This window comes from Myotis lucifugus, unplaced genomic scaffold, assembly GCF_000147115.1.
Source record: "Myotis lucifugus unplaced genomic scaffold, Myoluc2.0 scaffold_170, whole genome shotgun sequence".
Taxonomy (NCBI): Eukaryota; Metazoa; Chordata; class Mammalia; order Chiroptera; family Vespertilionidae; genus Myotis; species Myotis lucifugus.
Genome location: NW_005871218.1, coordinates 372413 through 394940, shown reverse-complemented (window position 1 = coordinate 394940; position 22528 = coordinate 372413). Strand labels below are relative to the sequence as shown.

The following is a 22528-nucleotide window of genomic DNA, read 5'->3' as shown; positions in this document are numbered from 1 at the left end:
AATCACACACCCACACACACATACACACACACACACACACACAAACACAAATATAAACTCAAAAATTTAAGTGCTATGAGGGGAAAAAAATTAAGAGCTGAGATAAAGGCTATTAAAGGGAGACCTAATTTAGACAGTGCTTTCAGGAAAGACCTCTCTGGGAATGTCAAAATATGAGAGATGAAGAAGGAAATCTATTTTGACATCTTTCAGATGTAAATTAAAATTTTAAGGACACCATGAAGAGATAAATGTTCACTTTGAAATCCCCTTTATATTTTTAATAATAATGTCAAGTCAATCCACAATGACTGCTGGACTATGAACTCCTGGAAGATGGGATGCCTCAGTTCTGTGTATTGTGCTGATACATCAAATTTCAAATTGCTTGAGTGATTACTCCATAAATGCTTGTTGACTGAACACGTGAGAAAGAGTTAAAGGTAATGAGACAAGATAAGTATGTATGATTTAGACGACACCATAGCAGTCACTTAAATGAGAGATTAGTATGCTTATTAACCAATCTGAAGAACCATTAGCAACAAAAAACAAAGAGAGTGAAAATAAGTATTGAGGAACAACATATTACAATTAAATTAATGGGGTTTAGGGAGGATCCAGGAAAGTTCCCGCAGCTTCTGCCTCTTCTTTATAATGTCATGGTTCTAATTTACCTCATTTATATTAATGAATGGAGGACTGCACAACTATTAGCATGATTGAAAATTACACTAATGCTCAGAATCTCTACCCCTAATTATTATGATTAATGAGAAGTTGATCATCTTGGACCAGATTAACATCCTAAAGTAACTGAAATAGAGCAAAAGAGCTTTCTCTTGATAACCCAGGTCTTTAGTCTTTCTTTTTAATGAAACCCTGAGCACTCCACTCTGTAATGTTATATACTAATTCACTATAACTATCCATTTACATAGATTTGCATAGATTATGTTTTTCACATTTATGGATTTATTTGAAATAATTACTTGTAAGTGTATTAAAATGTCTTATAATTGGCTTTATGCAGTATTAATGTTGCAGTATGAAGCTGAATAATAAAACCACTATATTTTTTCTCTACCTGATTTTGAGTCATCTGTTTGTGTGTTATCTCTTCCAAAAGAGAAACTATGCATCTTAGTAATCATCAGGATTAATTATTAGGACATGAACATACATAAATCTTACCTGTTCGTGTATTTAAATATTGTTATTTTGCAAAAATAATTTAAAGGGATAAAAAGAAATGATAAAATAACTTGTTTATTTTAATGATCTCAGTATCAGACTTCTTTTTCTTAACTGAAACAGGTGAGCTATTTTTATGCATTTTTGTCTTAATTCTGCCTTTATTAAGACTACAATATGATATCAATGCCTTCTGTTGTTTTTTTTCTACTTTATTTTCTATCTTCTGCGATTGCTGGGTGTCCATGGAAACAAACCTGCAATCAATGCTAGATTCCTTGATAACAACAGCCTAAGATGTGCACATTGATAGCGCAACAAACAAAAAATTATCAAAGATAATATTTCTGTGAATGCCTTGACAGGCTTTTAATGAAACAAAATTTCACATTAACGTGACTTTTATGTCCTAAAAGTGTTGTTCCATCTCAAATCTGTATTTATTCTGCTCTTATTACCAAGATGTTCCTACTGTCCTTTGAGATCGTCAATTATATTCCATTTAAAGGCACCAATGTCATTTAACCGGGCCTGCCCATAGTCTAAAAGTTCATAAATTAATTCACAAAATATGTATTAGGTGACTATTCTGCACCGGGCTTTCTGTAGGACTGAGGTTTTCATAGTGCACAAGCCAAAATGCCCCGTCTCCATGGCGAGGCTAGCTGAGTGGGAGAGACGGAAATAGAGAGTTTTAAGCAGGAGGAGGGCTACATCAAGGAAAGGGCAAGTGCCTTGGTAGCATGTAACAGGGGAAACGAAGCTAATACAGAGATCTGGAAAGGCCTCCCCGAAGAAATGACATTTACAACAGTTGCTAGCAGTTTATACTGCGAGGAAGAACTAGGACTCTGGGAAATAAAGTGGAATTACTAAGAGACATACTTTTTTTTTAAAAAAAAGGCAAAGTAGCATAATAGAAAGATTTTGAGGTTTAGGGCCCCACAGACCTGTGTTAGTGTTGTACAGCCTTACCAGTTCCTAGGTTATATAACCTTTGGGAAATCATTTGTCTTCCTGCTTTATATGTCATAAAAATAGAAATGATGCATACCATGGAGGATGGCTGTGAGGTTTATGTGAATATCCTATATAATAAAAGGCTAATATGCAAATTGACCGAAAGGAGGAATGACCGGTCACTATGATGCGCACTGACCACCAGGGGGAAGACACTCAATGCAGGAGCTGCCCCCTGGTGGTCAGTGCGCTCCCACATGAAATGAAAATGCTTAATACCTGCTAAGCAGTTAGAACAGTGTCTGAGCCTAAGTGCTCTGTTTGTTATTAAGAGTGGTATTGCCCAGGCCCATGGATTCCCAGCCTTGGTGGGGTGGGGGAGGGGCGTGTTTGGGAGGCAACCAATCAATGTGTCTCTCTCATATCTCTCTCTCTCCTTCATCCACCCTCCCTCCTAACCACCTCCTCTAAAAATCAATGGAAAAAATATCCTCCGGTGAAGATTAATAAAAAAAAAATTTAAAAAAGAATGGTATTACTACTGTTATTACAAACATCAGGAAGAATGCATAGGTCACTGACAACCATTTTCTTGTAAAACCCTATGGTGAATTCTCTGTCCTTGTGCTCTCTGCCTCTCAAAGAGCAAGCTACTCTCTTCTTATTGAAATATTTTTACCCCCTTGTCTTTCTTGGTATCATCCTACCTCCTGGTCTTTTGCATGGACTATTCTGTGTCTGCTCTGTCAGACCTTTAAGTATTGAAGTTTCCATGGATTGGTCCTGTTCTCTCTTCTCCTTCTTATTTTTCTTCATTCACACAATTTTGTAGGCAATTTATCCAGTACCAGGGCCTTTAAGTACCATTTTTTTTCTACATAACAATTCTTTATGTCCATCCCTGATATCTCCCTGAGGTTCTCAATATATGTATTGTCTTCCCAACATTCTATTAAGCTTCTTAAATATAGTATGTCCAAACAAGAATTCTGATTTCTAGCTCACTTTAACTTCATATCTCCCACCACTAAACTGTAAGCTCCATGAATAAAGAAAGTATTCCACAGCAGGCACTATGTTCTGAAGATTATGTGCTTACAATAGTGCCACGCACATAATAGGTATGCTAGAAATGTGTATACAAGTATAAATGTTTCAATATATATGAAGAAAGAATGGGATGAATAATTGAAAACATCCTGAAAAATGAAAATCACTATTTTTTAATTCTACTTCAAAATATAAATACAGTGCTGTTGTTTTTACCAAAAGATTTAAATGGCTTGTAAAACAATATATAGAATCAAATTATTTTGGTACGCTCCATATTTAAGTTTCTTATGGTAATTTTGACCTTTGAAATTATTTGTATTGTTAAAAAATGTGATAAATGATACTCTCCTTTCTTCATTTAAACATGAAAAAAATTATTATCAAGGATTTACTTCCCTGCCATTGTAGATTTCTAACAGACATTACATTCTCAAACAGCAGCGATGCATATTTGAAATAAAAATTAATTAATCACTATCTTTTCTAAATACTATCTCTTTTTGTTCCTTCCAATCATATAATATTTTGTTGATATCCTAAGATGTACCAAGCAATGCAAGAAAAAGCCAAAAGCTTTTGCCTAGTGAAGGAAAGCATCAACAGACAAAAAGGCAATCTACTGAAAGGAAGGAGGTATTTGCAAGTGATAGATCTTATAAGGGGTTAATATCCAAAAATATAAAGAACTCCTAAAACTCAACATCAAAAACAAATAATTCAATTAAAAATTGGGAAGACATGAATGGACATTTCTCCAAAGAAGATGTACAGATGGCCAAAAGACATATGCCAAAATGATTAACATCACTGATCATCAGGCAAATGCAAATCAGAATCATGATGACCTCACATTTGTCAGAACGGCTATTGTCAATAAATCAACAAACAATAAGTATTGGCAAGTATTTGGAGAAAAGAGAAACCTCCTGCACTGTTGTGGGATTGTAAGATAATACCGCCACTATGGAAAATATGGAGGTCCCTCAAAAAATTACAAATAGATGTACAATACAACCCAGCAATTCAACTTCTAGGAAACAAAAACCATAATTCAAAAAGATATATGTTTACTGCAGCATTATTTATAATAACCAAGATATGGAAATAACCTGGGTGTCTATCGATAGATAAATGGATGAAGAAAATATGGCAGATATATGTACAATGGAATATTACTCAGCCATGAAAAGAATGAAATTTTACCATTTGCAGAAACATGGAGAGACATAGAGGGTATTATGCTAAGTGAAGATAAACAAATACCATATAATTTCATTTACATATATAATCTAAAAAACAAACAAAAGAGAAAGAGTCTCATAGATACAGAGAACCAAATGATGGTAGCCAGAGGGGAGGGAGTAGAAAATAGTTAAAACAATGACAGGGATAAGAAGTTTAAACTTCCAGTTTTGAAATAAATGTCACAGGGATGTTAGGTCCAGCATAGGGAATATAGTCAATAATATTGTGATGACTTTGCAGTGTGACAGATTGTTACTGGATTTATGTAGTGTCTGCTTAATAAGTGATATAAACTTTTAATCACACTTAAAACTAATATAATATTTCATATGTCAACTATACCTTTTAAAAAATACAATAATGCTTAGTTTTTGCTGGCTAATAATACCATGACAGATAGGATCAGAGATAGATACAAAATCACAGTGCCACAAAAATGTCTAAGGGTAGGTACATGGAAATAAAGGTGATGCGTCAACTAATTGTGTCAAAGGAGTCTGGGAAGACTTCCTACATATATAGAATGTCTCACCGGGAATAGTTACTGTAAAATCTGCCACAACAGAAAAAAAGTGCATCTAATCTATCTTAATTTTATAATATTTTTAAAATAATTTCTCCTTTTTTTTTCTACTTAGGTAAAAAACTGAATTCAGCTATAAATTTCTCATTTGTTTCATGCCAATATCCTTGATGTAAATTTTAAATGTTTTATAAACCACCATAGGTAAATGTGATTGAAGTGTTTGTATTAATCCTATAAATGTTCCCCATGAATTATTCCTGTCATTCATTTTGAATGTTTATATCTAGGGCACATGAAACACACCACCTTTTCCAATATCTTCAGTTGTTGAGTATCAGTGATTCAAGCCAGATAATATGCTAAGCTTGACATCACCAGAGTCATATAAAGAGAATATATTAGGACAAGGAAAGCTGATATTTTCTCTTAGCCCACTCAGCTATGAAACAAACACACTTGAAATCATTTTACTTTTGACTGTTGAGCATCAAGTCCCCTGTAACCAAGGGAACAGGTTTCAACTCCCAGTTTAACAGACAGAAGGCAATTATCGGTCTGAGGTAAGAGTCCATCCTCAGCACCTTCTCAGCTAATGCATCCCACTCCTTCACCTCCCTTTAACTTCTGTGCATCAGGGACTTATCACAACTCTCTTCTGCCTCATGTTTTCTCTGGTCTGTTTGTGAGACTTCTCTATTTAGAATGACAGGCAACAGAAAACCTTTTCCCACAGTGAAGGCAGACTCTAAACTGCAGCCCCTAAAAACCATATTTACTAGTAACTAGAAACAGTGAATGCAGACAAAAACAATTTGGTGTTAATACACCTGGGAAGAGTGGCCCAGATACAATGCAGGGGTCTCTGAGCTGATCAGCCAGGTGGCTCTGGCTCATAATGGCTGGTGAAGTGTCAGTCAAGCTACTGGCTGAGGCTCCAGTCATCAGAAGGTTCAACTGGGGCCTGAGTATCCTCTTCTAAACTCACTCACACAGCTGTTAGCAGGAGGCCTTCTCCTCACTCCATGGTCCTCTCTAAAGTGCTTTGCTGCTCATGATGTGGCAGCTGGCTTCCCCCAGAGTGAATGATCCAAGAGAGACAGAGACAGCGTGAGAGTATGCACCTGTGGACAAGAAGGGGGCTGCGTACTAAAACTGACATTCTCAGGGGAGACCTACATGGCAGCCTTACAAACGCAGAGACCTAAAGTGACCACATAGGATGGGCGGAAATGAAAACTTCTTATCTAAAAGTGAGTTATGGCCAGTAGACATGTCCAAGGCTGGTATCTTCCTTGACAATGGTTGATTTTTACTGAGCCTGTCTATTGTCTTTTTCAATCTACAATTGCATCCCTTTGGGATGAGAGAGTAATTCCCCTTTCTTCCAGACCCCCAGGGTACAATGTTCCCACTAAAGCAAGAAACCACTGAACCTGTTAATGAACATGCCCACACTGTATGTTGGTATCTTTGCTGAGGACCAAATGAATCATTCAGCAGAGGAACTCGCCAGTGTATCATGCCCAGCAATCTTGTTAAAGTTTGGGGAACCACCACTGTAATGAGCCTCTGTGATGTAATTTCTTAGAACAATTGCCAACTATTCAGTCCTAGGAACTGTGTGTAGCAGGCAGTACAATACACAAACAGATTCTGCTTTACCTATCCTATATAATAAAAGCCTAATATGCGACATGTTTGGTCGTCAGCTCAACCAATCAAAGCATAATATGATGATATGCTAAGGCCACTCAACTACTCACTATGACATGCACTGACCACCAGGGGGCAGATGCTCTGACTGGTAGGTTAGCTTGCTGCAGGGGTCTGGCTGATCAGGACTGAGGGAGATGGGCCGGACACACCCTGGAGCCCTCCCACCGTCCCTCCCCAGCTGGCCAACCTCCCACATCCCTCCCCAACCCCGATTGTGCACCGATGGGGTCCCTCGGCCTGACCTGCACCCTCTCGCAATCCATGCTGAGGGACCACCCCTTGAAGTGCACGAATTTAGTGCACCAGGCCTCTAGTTAAATAATAAAGAAGCTTTAATATTAGAATCTGTTTTCACTTGATTTCAAGGCATTTACAATGTCTATTTCCAGGTAGTCTAGCCTCCTCATGGCCTTGTGAACAGCTCTCAAGCAGTTTACCAATAACATCATGCCAGCTGAGTCTCTAAAAGACCCAAACAAACACATATGCTACTGCAAAAGCAGCTGAAAATTGGCATGGCTTTACAAACTAAAACTCGCTGTATTTCAATATCACCAGCTACCCTACCATGAAACAATTTTAAGGAGCTGTTGTCACAGTTACTCTCAAGGCAGATGTCCACCAAATTCATTTCCCATTTTCCTGAATTAGACTCCCCACCACCCCAACCATCAAACCACAGATAGAAGGATATTGTGTGTTATATTTTAAGAGAACACACCAACACTGTGGAAATAATTACTTTTTGAAAGATAGTTACCACATAAACAATTGATTGCATGGCTAAGTGCTTATAAATGCCTCATATAACAAACTGAATATAAGCAATCACATTATGTACAAGCAACAACGAATATAATTAAATTTGCTATGATTGTATAAGATAGCCTTTACCAACATCACACTGATTGAACGTAAGTAGTCTAAATATTGAAGGAACTCATCAAGAATTAAAATGTATCCTTGTTTCAACAAACACATTACACTATTTGTAATGCAAGAAAAAAAGAAACAAAGAACGAAAGAAATATACAAATGTAGCAAATTTTTTAATTTCAACTCATAACTATTTTGCTAGGATTTGTTTCACATAAAAGGTTCACTGAGAAAAAAACAAACTAAAGATGAATCAATTCAAATGCACATGTAATTAGTAACTGAATCACTATTTAATTTCAATAACCAATGAAGTAATACAATCTTTAACTCTAGGGGACTGAAAAAGGTAATTATGTAACAAATGCTGGAGTCCTTTGGCAATCATATCTGAATTTTATCTTTGCTTCGTATCCTGACACTCCGAACCACCTATGTGGTCTCCACTCAATTTGGGGACAAAGTCGGTCTTTGACTGTATTCTTTCATTTATTCTATCAATAGTGATTGAGCATTTAGTGTATTCTAAGCACGATACTAAATTTTAGGAATACATGCTTGTATTTTAGGAATACCAGGTCGCTGCCCTCAAGGAAGTCACACATTAATTAGATAAAGACAGATGTGCAAATAAATAGTTGCAATAAAACGACTTTGAAAGAAATCTGGATATTGTTCAATGTTGAAACAAAAAACAGGCAGTCAGTTCCACCTGGAGGCGAAGGCTGACTATGGTGTGATGAAAGGTTACATGGAAGATGTGATACACAGGGAGAGAAGGTGTTTTTCATGTCAGGGACAAAGATGTCCCACAGAAAGGAAACGTTATTAGCAAACATTGACAATGGAGAACAAATTAGTTTGTCAAGGTTCATTCAGACAAAGCAGGTTGGGGCATGCATTAATTAGACACAAGCAGAATTCTGGTCCTCTGACCTTACGCATTCTCCCCCATTGATCTAATTTAGACACACGGATCCTCAAAGCCTCCTTTATTCAATTCATTGAACTTCCTTATTCTTCTTTCCACCTTGAACACAGCCAGGAGATGAAACTATTAACCTGTCCCATCTTAAAGTTAATAAGCTAGTCATTTACAGATTCCAAAGTGAACCTAAAAATAAAAGTTATAATGCATATTATGCTTGCCAATGGCCTATTTCTTAGGACATGCTCAACAATTAGAATCAAGTGGTAACTATTTTTTTCCCCCATCACAGTTTAAAACTTTTCTTGTTGGATCTTTCTCCTCAGCCTCTAGAAGCTATCTTGGACATAACTCATAGCTTTAGAACTGTGTAACCATCTCTTTTTAATCATTAAAATACAGTTTAATTAAAACCAGGACATGTATCCTGAAAACAATAACAAGCTTCTTGCGTTTCCCTAGCTCAGGCCTGGCCCAGTCTTCTTAGGTGCCAGCAGGGAGAAAGAGGGGTTTGATCTCTTATTCTCTCTGGCCTCCTTCCTCACCTCCTTCAGACTCACTGTGCTGTTTCTGGATCTCAGAGCATGGAGGAGGGAAAGAAAGAAAAAGGCTGGTGTCTTTCTCTCCTGGCTGCAAGGTATTCCACCTGTTGGACTAGCCCTCTCATAGTAGGACATGACGTTAGAATGAGGAAATGATGCTTGTCACCTCTGTCGTTATCAGTTTTTTGGCCTAAAGTGATGCTATGAGAAAAAAAATCACTAAACATCCTTTATATGTAAAGTAACAGAGCAGAGAGAGCCACAGCAGAGAGTGACCGAAGCTACAGAAAGAAAGAAAGAATAAAAGTGATGAGTGTTGACAGAGAGAGCTCAATCCTAAAAAAGGGGAAATGACTTGTGTCCCGAAAAGGAGTAAATTCCCCTTCATCTGTTTCTTTGATTGCAGAGAATTGCTACCAAACATTATTCTGTTTCACTTTAGTATCTTCATCTGAATCCTTTTCTGCTGTGAACCTGTGTCTGGAGATGCTCCTCTCATCCCACACGGTGTCAGAATCTCCAGTGGAAAAGGACTTCAGTGCGGGTCCTCACGGGTCCTCACTAAACCTAGAGCAACACTGAACAAAGCCAATGGACTATTATCCTCATGGGCAACCTGCCTCAGCATCCGTTCACCACCATCTCTGATTTCTCTATTTTTCTTGTCCACACATACCACCCTCTCCTGAGAAGGTGTGTATGAGTCAACCAGACAAGCTTTGTTCAGTCACTGTCTGTCTGTGTTTGAGGGGTGTCATCCTTCATTCTCTGTAGGAACTTAAGACAAAGAATCAGACTTGTTGGCTGATCTCTAAGTATATTCCTATTATTAAATTCTCAAATCCTTCACTGTTTTCCAAATTTTAAGGGAAAACTTGAAGAGAATATCCAAGTAGGCATCTGCTGTTTTAGAATGAGGAGAAGCCCAGAGGAACCTCAGGGTCCTCCATGAGAAAAATCCGTCTGGGGACCTTCTCTGAACTTGTTTTATTTGGCACTGATTGTGAAAGGCATTGTTTTTAAAGTAATTGGACATTGGTAGAATCTCCTGATATGGTACATTTGACAACTTTTAAAATGTGTACGGAATTGTATTTATATTGTGGGGGAGGAAAAATAATTTTCCTTCTACCCTTCTAAGTTCTTCTGGTTGGACCAAGAATCAAATTAATATGAGATATTAACAGGAGAAAATGACCAAGTTATTATGTACAGATGAGGTTTCCATGAGAATATGAGACAGAGGACAGAGGGGCCAGTTAAAGTTTGCGTGCCCTCTGAGCTAAAGAGAAGGTGGGGAAGGAGTATGGTTTGAGACTTAAGGGAGGAAGGCAATGCACGTGGAGATGGGAAACAAATGTTTGATAAGCAAGTAAGTGTTTGCTGGGTCATCTTTAACAACGTGACACAGAGAAAACAAAAGGGCCTTGCTAGGTTCCTCCCTATCAGATACTAGTTTATATCAAACGACAATTATCTCTGTTGATATCTCCCTTCCTGGAGCAGGTCCTCTGTCTAAATACTTTTAGGCAATTAGAGAGAAGGTTCAAGGGTTTTCCTGAATCTTTCTTTTCTTAAACCAAAATCCAGCTTAAAATAATCAGTATCCTAAAAGGCATATTTTGGGGTGGCCAACTCTGCTTCCACTCAGAGTTTTATTCCAAGGAAAAGGTTATGTATAAATAGAAGACAATGGCATAACTGATGGTCTGAGGAGGCCATAATTTTTCACTGTGCCATTTTCATTACTCGAATAACCATTTAAATCCTTTCTAGGACTAAGAAAAAGCGTTTCCAATTACATTTTGTAAAGGCAATGAATTTTACCCCTTGAATTACATTTAGATTCTCGAAGCATTTTTATAAGGAACCTTTAAAAAAAGTATGTTATTATTAATGGATGTGGAAATTTCAGAAATCTACACTAACCACAATTAAATCTGCAAATTCAATGAATTATCTAGAAGATGCATACCCCAGCTCTTAACTTAGAGAGCCTTTAATTACATGTATAAATGTTTTATGAACATCTCTTACAATGTCTTTTAAGTCAGCAGTTCTTGTGACAGAAGAGTCACAGCAAACCACTCAGGTCATCAAATTTTCCCATTCACATTTTGTTAGGCTAGTCTCCATGTTCATATCATTTTTTTTAAACAGAGAGTTTTATTGAGTTTTAGAGAGAGAGGAAAGTAGAGGGAGGGGGAGAGAGAGACATTGATGTGAGAGCACAACATTGATGGGCTTCCTCCTATGTACTCACCACAGGGGATTGGGACCACAGCCCGGGCAGGTGTCCTTGACTGGGAATCCAACTGGCAACCTTTTGGTGCACAGGACGATGCTCCAACCAACCATCATTGTAACATTCTCTACTGTGTTTTTGGAGCTTCACTTTCATGGTTCTTAGTTCAAATCAGAGGTTTGTTTACTGAGTATACGGAATTATATCTCATGGGACTAAAAGAACAAATAGACCAGTGAATATGTTTCACTATAGACACATACAATATTTTGTCTCAGCTGACCTTAACCAAAAAGTTAGTATCCAGATGGCTTAACCTCCTCAACTTTTATTTATTTTTTTTAATAGGGTCTCCTGGTATTTATTTACCAGCATTATCTAAGTGCAACTAAATTTCATTGTCAATCTAGGAAATTGAGTTTTAGTCAATCACAATATGATGTACCCTCAACATAGTACAGTTTTCATTAAATAAATTAATTTTATGCAAATTTAACCTTTAATGGAGCTACAAATAGTTGCATTCAAGTTACATCTGCTTAACATTTCCCAAATGCTTTAACAGCAGTGGGAGTGAAACACAACTAATTTTTTTGGTAATTAAAATGCCCCAAATACGGCATGTTAGGCTTAGTAAAATTCTCCATTGTCTTCATATGTTTTGTCAGTATTCAAACTGCTTGATCCCCTTCAGTGCAGCTGGGATGCTGCAAATAAGAATTCTGCTAAGGAGATCGCATTGAATAGGGTCAAAACCCCTGGTGGAATATGCCAAGGCCATATCTAAATAGACTCCAAGGAACAGTGACATTAATATCTACCTGAGAGCTTTTCTCTAAACACAATTTGATATAGAGTAAAATACTTGTTAATAATTTAGCTTTAAGTATCTTACTTTCCCTGAAACCTAACCACTGGGGACAGAGGATGTGTTTCTGTATGCATTTGGTGTTTATCAAGAAAAAAAGGTAGTTACAAAGTGATTAATTTCACTTATAAATAATAGAAACACAAAGTAGAGATGGCCCACTCTGCTTGCTGTTCTGAGAGCGATGGGGTAGCTGCTCTAAAGCAAGCTCGCAGGGAGCCTGGCACCTGGTGGACACTGGACTGATGTTTCCTGAATTAAATGACTATCCAGGGCCAAGGTCCAGGGACATGGACTCCGTGCATCAGCTATGTGAGTGTATTCATGGCTGCGTCCTCCCTTCCTGCTCACTCAGCCAAACTTGTTTTTGTTGTTGTTTTATGTTGTACACAAGTGGTAACATTGACTTTCAGAACAAAATATGCAAGGTGGCACCATGAAAACACAGCATACCTATCCAAATCTGGAAACTTGTGCAAATTCCATCCGAGTAGAGATTTTGCTTTGTTTGCTGTTGTGTTCCCAGTGGCTAGGGCAGTGCCTGACACAGAGTAGTCAGTCAACATTTATGAAATAAATGAAAGACAGAATGAATGAATGTATGATGAATGCGTTCTAATAGCCCAGCCCTCCATATACTTGGGGTTCTTGAATAAAATCGTTTTAACCAGAAGGCAGTGTGGTATGACAGTTGAGGTCATAAGTTCTGAAAATAGACCTAATTTGAATCTTGTCTCCTGTACTCATTAGCCATATGACTTGGGAACATTTCTGAACTTTTATATGCCTCAGTTTCTTATCCATAAAATTTGTATTATTATAACAGTAACTCCCCACAGGGCTGTTGTGAGGATTAAGCATGAAAATATATTTAGCAGCCCCAAATGAATAATACCTCCTAGTATTATGAGCTCCTCTTATAATATCCCGTAAGGAGATGGCTGGGCTCTATTTGATGTATTATTTATCATTCTCACTGGGACAATTCTGAAAGTAAAAGGGGAAGGCACTAAGATGATTAAAAATCATCAGTTGACCTACGACAAGTGTAAACTTGGACAGCACCAAGCAATCAGTGACATATGGTTCCCCTTTTTACTGGCCAAACCTGATATCTGGCAGGCTTTCTCATACCCAAACCTAAATAGAAATAGTAAGTTCAGACTATGTTGTTATCACTTTAACAAGTAACACCATAGGCTCTAATTTCTAATGTTAAGTTATGTGGGTTACAAATATAACCAATTCAGCAACCTCCTTAAATGTCTTCCCATTATTGTTTCAACCAAATATTTCCCTCTGTTACCTGTGTGTGCATGTCTGCCCTCTTCACTCATCATTTCTAGTAATGTGTGGCTCACAGTAAAAGCAGTCACAATGGATGGGCATACCGAAGTCAGCATTTAGGCACTAACACACCTAGCTTTATTCTTTATTCCATTACTAGAGGCCCGGTGCATAAATTTGTGCAGGGGTGAGGTCCCTCTGTGTGCCCTGCGGGGATCGGGCGAAACCCCATAGTCCAACACTGCCAGCAGCTCCTACCTGCCGTTCCCTCTCAACACAGCCCCACTGCACCTGCCGTGCCCAATCAGTCCCAGTCCTGCCAGCTATGAGCCCTGCATCTGGCGCTCTCCTGAGGGGAGTAGCCTGTGGAATTGGGCCAAAACCAGCTCTCCAACATTCCCTGAGTGGTCCCGGATTGCAAGAGGGCACAGGCCAGGCCCAGGGACCCCACAGGTGCAGGATCGGGGCCGGGGAGTGACCATGGGAGGGCTCCAGGGAATGTCTGGCCCCATCTCGCCCAGTCCCAATTGGGGCCGATCTGGACCAGCCAGCCAGGGAGGGATGTGGGAGGTTGGCCAGCCAGGGAGGGACCGCAGGAGGGCTCCAGGGCATGTCAGGCCCATCTCGCTCAGTCCTGATCAGCTTGACCCCAGCAGCAAGCTAACCTACCAGTCAGAGTGTCTGCCCCCTGGTGGTCAGTGAACATCATAGCAGCGACTGAGTGGCCTTAGCATATCATTAGCATATTCCTTTTTTTAAAAAATATATATTTTATTGATTTTTTACAGAGAGGAAGGGAGAAGGATAGAGAGTTAGAAACATCGATGAGAGAGAAACATAGATCAGCTGCCTCCTGCACACCCCCCACTGGGGATGTGCCTGCAACTAAGGTACATGCCCTTGACCAGAATCGAACCTGGGACCTTTCAGTCCACAGGCCAATGCTCTATCCACTGAGCCAAACCGGTTAGGGCAGCATATCACTTTTTGATTGATTGAACAGTTGACTGGTCACCAGACAACCAGACACTTAGTATATTAGGCTTTTATTATATAGGATCCCTGAGATGATAGGGAAATTGCTGTCATATGCAATTTCTGTGTAAAATGTGGGGATCAAGTAACTGGCTTTGTAGTCTGAGAATTGAGTGACCAGGTCAGAATATTTAATTTTAAATGAGTTATGAAGGGGAATATTGATTCATTACTGAGACAAATATTTATTGGGTGCTTACTAGGTGCTGAATGCTGAATATTAAAATTTAAAAAAAGATAAGAGCCTTTCGCAAATGTTATAGAGAGAATTAGTGCGATGTAATGTGATAAGGACCATGTTAGAAAGAGGAACAGATTACAATAACATTTTTACAAAGTAGGATATGGAGGACGATAAAAATAGGTAATTCTTTTTTAAAAAGAATTAGGTAGGAGAGGGCATTTAAGATAAGAGTAAAAGCAAGGTGAAAGGCATAAAGTTGTGAAAAATTATCTTAGATTCAAAAAACTAAAAATAGTTTGGTATGCCTAGGACAAAGGGTTTATAGCAGAGAATGACAGACTAGGCTATAAATCAATCTTGAATGATATTAGACTAGTGGTTTTAAGAAGGAAAAAACGGTGGCAGTAAGAATGGAAATGGAATAACAGATAACAATTAACCAACAGGTATTTATAAAAATGCTTTGCTGTCATCTTAGTTGAGTTGAACTTGCTAGCATTTTGGTTCATAATGAGCTTGGAGGTTTATTCTTACCATATTATTTAGAAAGCTGTCCCTAGTTTACTATTTTAATTGAAAAATATAATCATTACTACTTTAATGTAGTCATTTTAGTCTTGTCTTGCCTCCTGAAAATCACATTCGCAACACAACTGAGCGTGACTCATGAAGATATTTTTTACTCATTTTGAATAGTTTCTACCAAAAGTAGAGGTTTATGGGTCTTCAATTTAGGAAATTATATAATTTGAGATTTTAAGCATTATATTCATTTTCATGTAATATTCTTTTCCTTTACTACAGTAGTATAAGTTGGCAGATTTGCTATTAATGCTTTGGTATAGCCTTCCATCCTTTCTCTTAATATCCTTTTTTCTATCCTTCTAGCCTCTATATAAACATATAGGTGGAAAGAAAAGTAGATAAATAGGTAGGTGGATAGATATATAGATGGATAGAGAGATACTGACATACAGACTTACATAGCTATTTGACACAAATGGAATTGTTACAGCTTGTTATATAATCTACTTAACTTTTACTTTCAATATGACCATTTTTCTATTTTATTAATGATTTTTCTATAGCACCACTTAATGACTGCTTAATATACCATGTTATGAAAGCAGTATAATTTAACTAATCCTTTATAGTTGCTAAAATTATTTCAAATTGTTGACAAAAACAAAGTTGTTCACAACCTTAATATTTTAGGGAACTACCTTCTAGAATTTACTATTAACTTAAAAGGGGCTTAGTAATCTTTAAAAACACAATGAATACCTCATGAAAATGTCAGCCCTGGCCGGTTTTGCTCAGTGGTAGAGCATCAGTGTGTGCAATTAAGGGTTTTGGGTTCAATTCCCAGGTCAAGGGCACATAACTGGGTTGCAGGTTCATTCCTCAGGGCCTGGGCCTACTCAAGGCTTATGAGGAAGGCAACCAATCGATGTGTTTCTCTCACATCCATGTTTCTTTCTCTCTCTCTCTCTTTTCCCTCCTCCCTCCCTTCCACTCTCTTTAAAAATCAATGGAAAAAATATCCCTAGGTGAGGATTAACAAAGTAAAACAAACAATCAAATTAACAACAAAAAAAAAAATATCAAAAAATGTGTTAAGGTCCAAATTTAAGAAGGACCTTTGCTCTCAGGAAAATAAAGCTCACTTTCAACTCAATGTTTCTTGGCTATGATACAACAACATCCACTGTGATAAACAGAATTGTGTCTGTGTTTCACACAGCAATAGATAATAATGAAAATCAGTCAATTGGCCAAATTAGCCAAACCAAGCATGGTTCCAAGTATTTCTAAGCAACCAAAAGGAGTTCTAAAAATTCAGCAGACATAAAAAAATCCCTTTGGGAATTTCTCAGAGATACAGGTTCCCCAAATCTACTCCCCACCTTGCCCCTATCCCACCCACTGACACCCTGCCATGCAATTCACATTTAGTAAATCAATGATGAAACAGGAATCTGCATTTTTATCAAGTACGCCAGGCCAGCCAACCTTCTCTATAAAGGAACCAGAGAGTAAATACTTTAAGCTTTGGTGGTCTCTGTCACATTGTTTTTGTTTGTTTGCTATTGTTTTTGTTATTATTATTTTTGTTATCTTGTTTTATGCAAGTCTTTAAAAATCATTCTTAGTAAACTAAGCCATATAGACTCCAGGTCAGATTTAGTCTATTGTCTGCAGTTTACTGACCCTGCCTTCAATGACTTTGAGGCAAGTGGCCAATGGGTAATAATTGGGGAATTGTTGCTCAAAACCAGTGTACAAGGAGGAGCCCAGGGATCCTGTGATGTGATATGCTATTATTTGGTAAATTAGTACCGCTGTTGCTCCCCACTTCTCCTTCTAGAGAGCAATGAAGATATATTCTTCAGTTGGATGTTTAGCTGCTATAACTAAGGATGGTTTTGTCTGCTTTCATTGGCCAAATCCTAAAAGACATAACACTGACCATTTGTCTATGAGATAAGATCACACTGACCTCCATTGTAAAAGTCACAGGGCAACGGCATTCTATGTTGACAGTATGGTTCATTTAAAATGCTGGTCCTGGTGAAATTTTGAGATTATTGATGGAATTAAAGTCAATGTAGTGCAAAAATACATGAGGAAAGGCCAATAATGGCTGGTTATGGATGTTGTTATTTTTTATAGCAATGTAGAAGATTCTATTTTCCAATGATGGCCGCAACAGTATCTTCCGTGGCGCATGGTCTTCTTACAGTGTGGCTTTGTCACTCCTCCCATTGGAGGTGGTGCTAATGACAACCCTCCCCGCCCTTTGTAACCAGGCAGACTTATAATAATGGCGGAAGTGACATCATGTAACTTCTGAGGCTGGGTTATAAAAGGCAATAACGCTTCTAACTGGCTCTCTGGAAACACTTGCTTCTGGAACCCCGCGGCCATGCTGTGAGGAAGCCCACATGAAGAGACCATGGGTAAAATTTACAACCGACAGCCCAGGTCAGGACTCAGCTTACAGCCAGCCAAGCCAAACGTGCCAGTGAAGATGCCTCTCCATGATCCCAGCCTCCAGTCGTTGCGTCACCCAGGCCATCAAATCTTCCCCCCTGAAACCTCTGGCGTCATGGAGGAAATGAAAGCCATTTTCATAGCTCCCTGTTCAAACTCCTCGCCCACACAATCAAGATAAATTGCCTCTGAATCTTAAGATGATTTGTTAATCAGTAATAAAAACTGGAACAGCAAAGGAAACAAATGGTATCCAACATGATTCCCAGTGACTTTGGTAAGTTTAACGGTCACTTAAAAATTATAATTCTACAAAGCGCATCCATGGATACTAAAAAATAGTATCTCCCATGGAATTTTTAAAAATTCAAATCACAACATCAATTCTTTACCATGGACAGCATTTAAGGAAGGAACTGTTACCAGCCAGCATGGCTCAGTGGTTGAGGATCAACCTATGAACCAGGAGGTCATGGTTTGATTCCCAGTCAGGGCACATAACTGGGTTGCGGGCTCAATCCCTAGTGTGGGGCATGCAGGAGGCGACCAATCAATGATTCTCTCTCATCATTAATGTTTCTCTCTCTCTCTTTCTCTCTCTCTCCTCTTTTCTGAACTCTTCCTCTCTCCTCTTTTCTGAAATCAATAAAAATATATTTTTTAAAAAAGAAAGGAACTATTAATCTTAGAAAAAGTTCCTATTCAGATTACGCCTATAAATGTGATCCAAGTGAAACCATAAAATAGAAATCTTTAACTCTGCTTTTCCAAGAGTTGTGCTACCTTAACATATAATCATGTGCAAAGAAAGCATTCATGCTGCATTTGAGAGAAGAAAGTGTTCAGCATTTTGAGAGAAGAAAGTGTTCAGCGTTGCTTTTAGCCCTACAACCTGCCCCAAATAACTATAATATAGAAAAATCAGCATTATGGAGATAATTGTACTACAGGTAAGTTATAATGCTCTAACTGTATACAAGGCAATTACCCTATTTAAGCACAGTTATATGTTATGGTTGGAAGTAGTAGATTCCTTTATGAAATCTGTAAGTTTCAGTAGTGAATCAAACTGCCTTATAAATACATATATATTCAATATCCATGAATATAAAATTGCAAGAGCATATAGTTTTCATTGCATGTCAAAGCATGTTAGAACTAGAAGGAAAGTGTACTCCTAATTGACCCTCTTATTTCACATCTATCTCCTCATCTTCCTTCTTTCTTCCCTCTCTCTTCCTCTTACTCCTTTCCTAATATACTTTCTTCTTCACTCACTATTTATTCTTTTGTTCAGCAAAGGTGAAAAAAAAACACAGAATCATAAAAATGTTTCAAATCCATACAAATGAAACTGATTAATAAAAGTAAATACATTCAGAACTTACTATATACTAAACTATGCACTGTTCAAAGTGCTATAAAAATAGTGCCTCAATTAAACTTCAAAATGATCCTACTAGGCAGGTGCCATTATTCTATTCAACATATAAGAAAACTGAGGCACACGAAGGTTTGCTCAAAATTACACAGCTAGGAATCAGGGAAACAGGATTCAAATGTAGGCAGTGTGACTCCAAATCCTGCCCTCTTTACCACTGGTTCTACTGGTGGTAGAACTTCTTTATTGGTTTCAGAGAGGAAGGGAGAGGGGAGAGAGAAACATCAATGATGAGAGAGAATCACGATCGGCTGCCTCCTGCACGTGCCCTGCTGGGGATCGAGCCCGCAACCCAGGCATGTGCCCTTGGCCGGAATCGAACCTGGGACCCTTCAGCCCACAGGCTGATGCTCTATCCACTGAGCCAAGCCGGCTAGGGCTACTGTGGGATTTTTGTCAAGGATTTTGTTTACACAGGCCAAACATACAGTATTTAACTAATTTTTACAATATTTTAAATAATTTTAATGACATTTAATTGATAAGCAATAACATGAAAAAGGAAGTACCAAGGGGCTCAAATTCTTGTAATTTGAGCTTTGGAAATCCGGAAAAATTTTCAAGATAAATATCACATGAGCTCACTCATTTATGAAATATAATGAACAACATAATCTGATGAACAAAAACAGATCCAGAGACAGAGAAACATTGATCAGACTGTCAAACCTCAGAGGGAAGGTAGGGGAGGGTGAGGGTAACGAGAAGAGATCAACCAAAGGACTTGTATGCATGCATATAGGCCTAACCAATGGACATGGACACAGTGGGGTGAGGGCATAAGTTGAGTGGGGGCTATGGGGGGGTAATGTGGGGATAAAGACACATATGTAATAACTTAGTCAATAAAGAAATTAAAAAATAAAAAATAAAATAATAGGGTTGAAAAGTCAAAAAAAAAGGAAAGAAAAAATATAAATTCATGTAAGATGGATTCAGAGAGTATTTGTGGAATTGCTACTCATTTTTTTTCCTATCTAATTCTCAAGAATATTTGGAGTAAGAAGGAAATCCTCAAGGGACTATTCCAATTCCATTTTTATAACTAATAAAAAATTCTCACTAACTATAAATTTCAAGAATTTTATGGATAGGTCTCCCAATCATTCATAGATCCAAGCCATGTGTGAATCCCAGTTTTGCAGCCTTGGACATCTAGGGATAGGAGTGCTCCAAAAGTCTGAGAATTCTATTCAAGGATATATTTGGAAAACTTCAGTGAATTTGGGAAATTGGGGCAACTCAGACGTTTGCTTTACAAAGATGTTGGAACTCATTCTACTGCCAGGTTCTTGTCTCAGAGATTCATGATTAGAATTTTAAAAATGGGAACAACCTCTGAAAATAGGCAGTTCGGTGTGGAAGAAAAGCCAGAAAATGTGGCATCGAGCAGATCCAGGTGTTTCTCCATTTACCATCCCTCATGAAAAACGGCCTTTGTGAGCCTATTTCTTTTTCTGTAAAGTGATAATAGTTGTATTAACCTGGAAGGTTAATTGTGCAGATTAAATGAGATTATGATGGAAAAAGTGCTTGGTCCAGGTCTTAGTATATGTAAGATTCTCATTAATCCTGTTTTACAAATGGAGAAATGGAGACATCTACGCCTAACATTGGTAAGTGTTGTGTGATCTTTTCGGATCCCTGTTTTAAACTCCCCAAAACTACAGGATATGTTTTTATTTTACACAATATATTACCCAGAAAAAATTCATTTAATATATACTCTGTGAACTTAACATAGCAATTAATTGCTAAAGAAATGTATATGCTTTTTAGAAGTATTTCCTATTCCACAAAAATAGGATATGTCTATAAAACAAATGTTTGTCTCTGACATACATGTAACCTGAAAATTAAAATACTCATATGAAGATAAATTGCTTCTGAGTATTATACTGCCTATAATACTAGCATAGCATTTTCTAATTAAATGACTCATATTTTTAAAATGTTAGAAATCCATCAGATGGGAATCATAAACCAGCAGGAGATTAGCAATAGCCAGAAACTACTATATTCTGGCAAGTTGCTTAGCAACCCTGGAATTGACATTTTTAGGCTCTTTATTTAGCTAACAAGTATTTATTGAATACCTACTACATGCATGTTGCCAAGGAGAGATACAGTTTCATTTCCTCCTATGAAAAAACTGACTCAAAGCAGTTTCATAACTTGCCTAAAGTATAAGAGGAGGAAAATGAACAAATTTAGTTTGAATCCCAGAATGATGGTTTCCAAAGACCTTGCTGATTTTCATTTTATTCTTTATTGTTAAACCCTAAATTGCTGTCTTTGGAACCACACTATCCCCTGTTTTACAGTTATGGAACTATTTCTTTCTTTCTTTCTTTTTTAATCCTCACGCAAGGATAATTTCCCATTGATTTTTAGGGAGAGTGGAAGAGAGAGGGAGAGACAGAGAGAAACATCGATGTGAGCACATTGATTGGTTGCCCCTGCATTAGCCCTGACCAGGGAAGAGCCTTCAAGCAAGGTACGTCCTGGACCAGAATCGAACCCAGGACCATTTAGTCTGCAGACCAACACTATATTCCCTGAGCCAAAACGACTAGTGCACTATTTCATTTTTATACAAATTGTAATATCTATGAGGAATAGGGACCCTAACTCAGCTTTCTTTTGTATTTCCTAGAACAGTGTGCTACTCAAAGAATGTTTGGTGGGATGGTAATTATTGGTGAAAAGCTTGTTACTAGCCCCTAGTGAAATAGGTACAGATATTAAGAGAATTTTTTTGTGAAAATCTGATCAAATAATTTCTTGTTTGTTGAACTTAGTGATAAATTTTTGGATGTGCAGTCTGTATGTTTTATTATTAAGCTGGATTCCTATCTCTATACCTCTTTTTGTTTACTTCAATCATTGGGAGTATAAGTGAAGGACACCAAATAGTCTGAAATTGAGAACAGTGAATACTCACCCTTAAGTTTAAAGGAAATCTAAGTTAGCAAGGTATTAATTAGATTTTCAACCACCATAATATAATTCATTTGTCATAACAACATGAGGTTATGCAGCATTGCTTTTCTATATATTGTTTTTGCAGAATGAGTAATCACTGTCCTACCATCATTATAAAGAACAGAAATATAGGAAATGAAAAGCAGCAATAACATGGCAATGATCCAAAGTATTCTATCTCTATTTTTGAAAATTTGCTTGAGTTATCACACTTGCTGGATCCCTATTAATTTTGTACTTTAGAAAAAAAATGGTTAAAAGTGATTATAAAACTTGAGATTCAAGTAGGAAACCATCCCCCTAGGTTAACTGGAGTATTTGTTTACGATATACGTCAGGAGAAAATGTATTATATAATGTAGTCGTTTAAAGAAAGAAAGCTTCAAACAACACGACATACGTATCGAAAGATGGGCAATTAGGGATGCCGGGTATTGGGTTGGGGGGGG

The 22528-nt window shown here is 37.7% G+C and overlaps 1 protein-coding gene across 1 annotated transcript in view; it reads right to left on the bottom strand.

Moving 5' to 3' along the window:
* Positions 1 to 22528, bottom strand: part of NAALADL2 (N-acetylated alpha-linked acidic dipeptidase like 2) — a 1041900-nt gene that overhangs the window by 700068 nt on the left and 319304 nt on the right.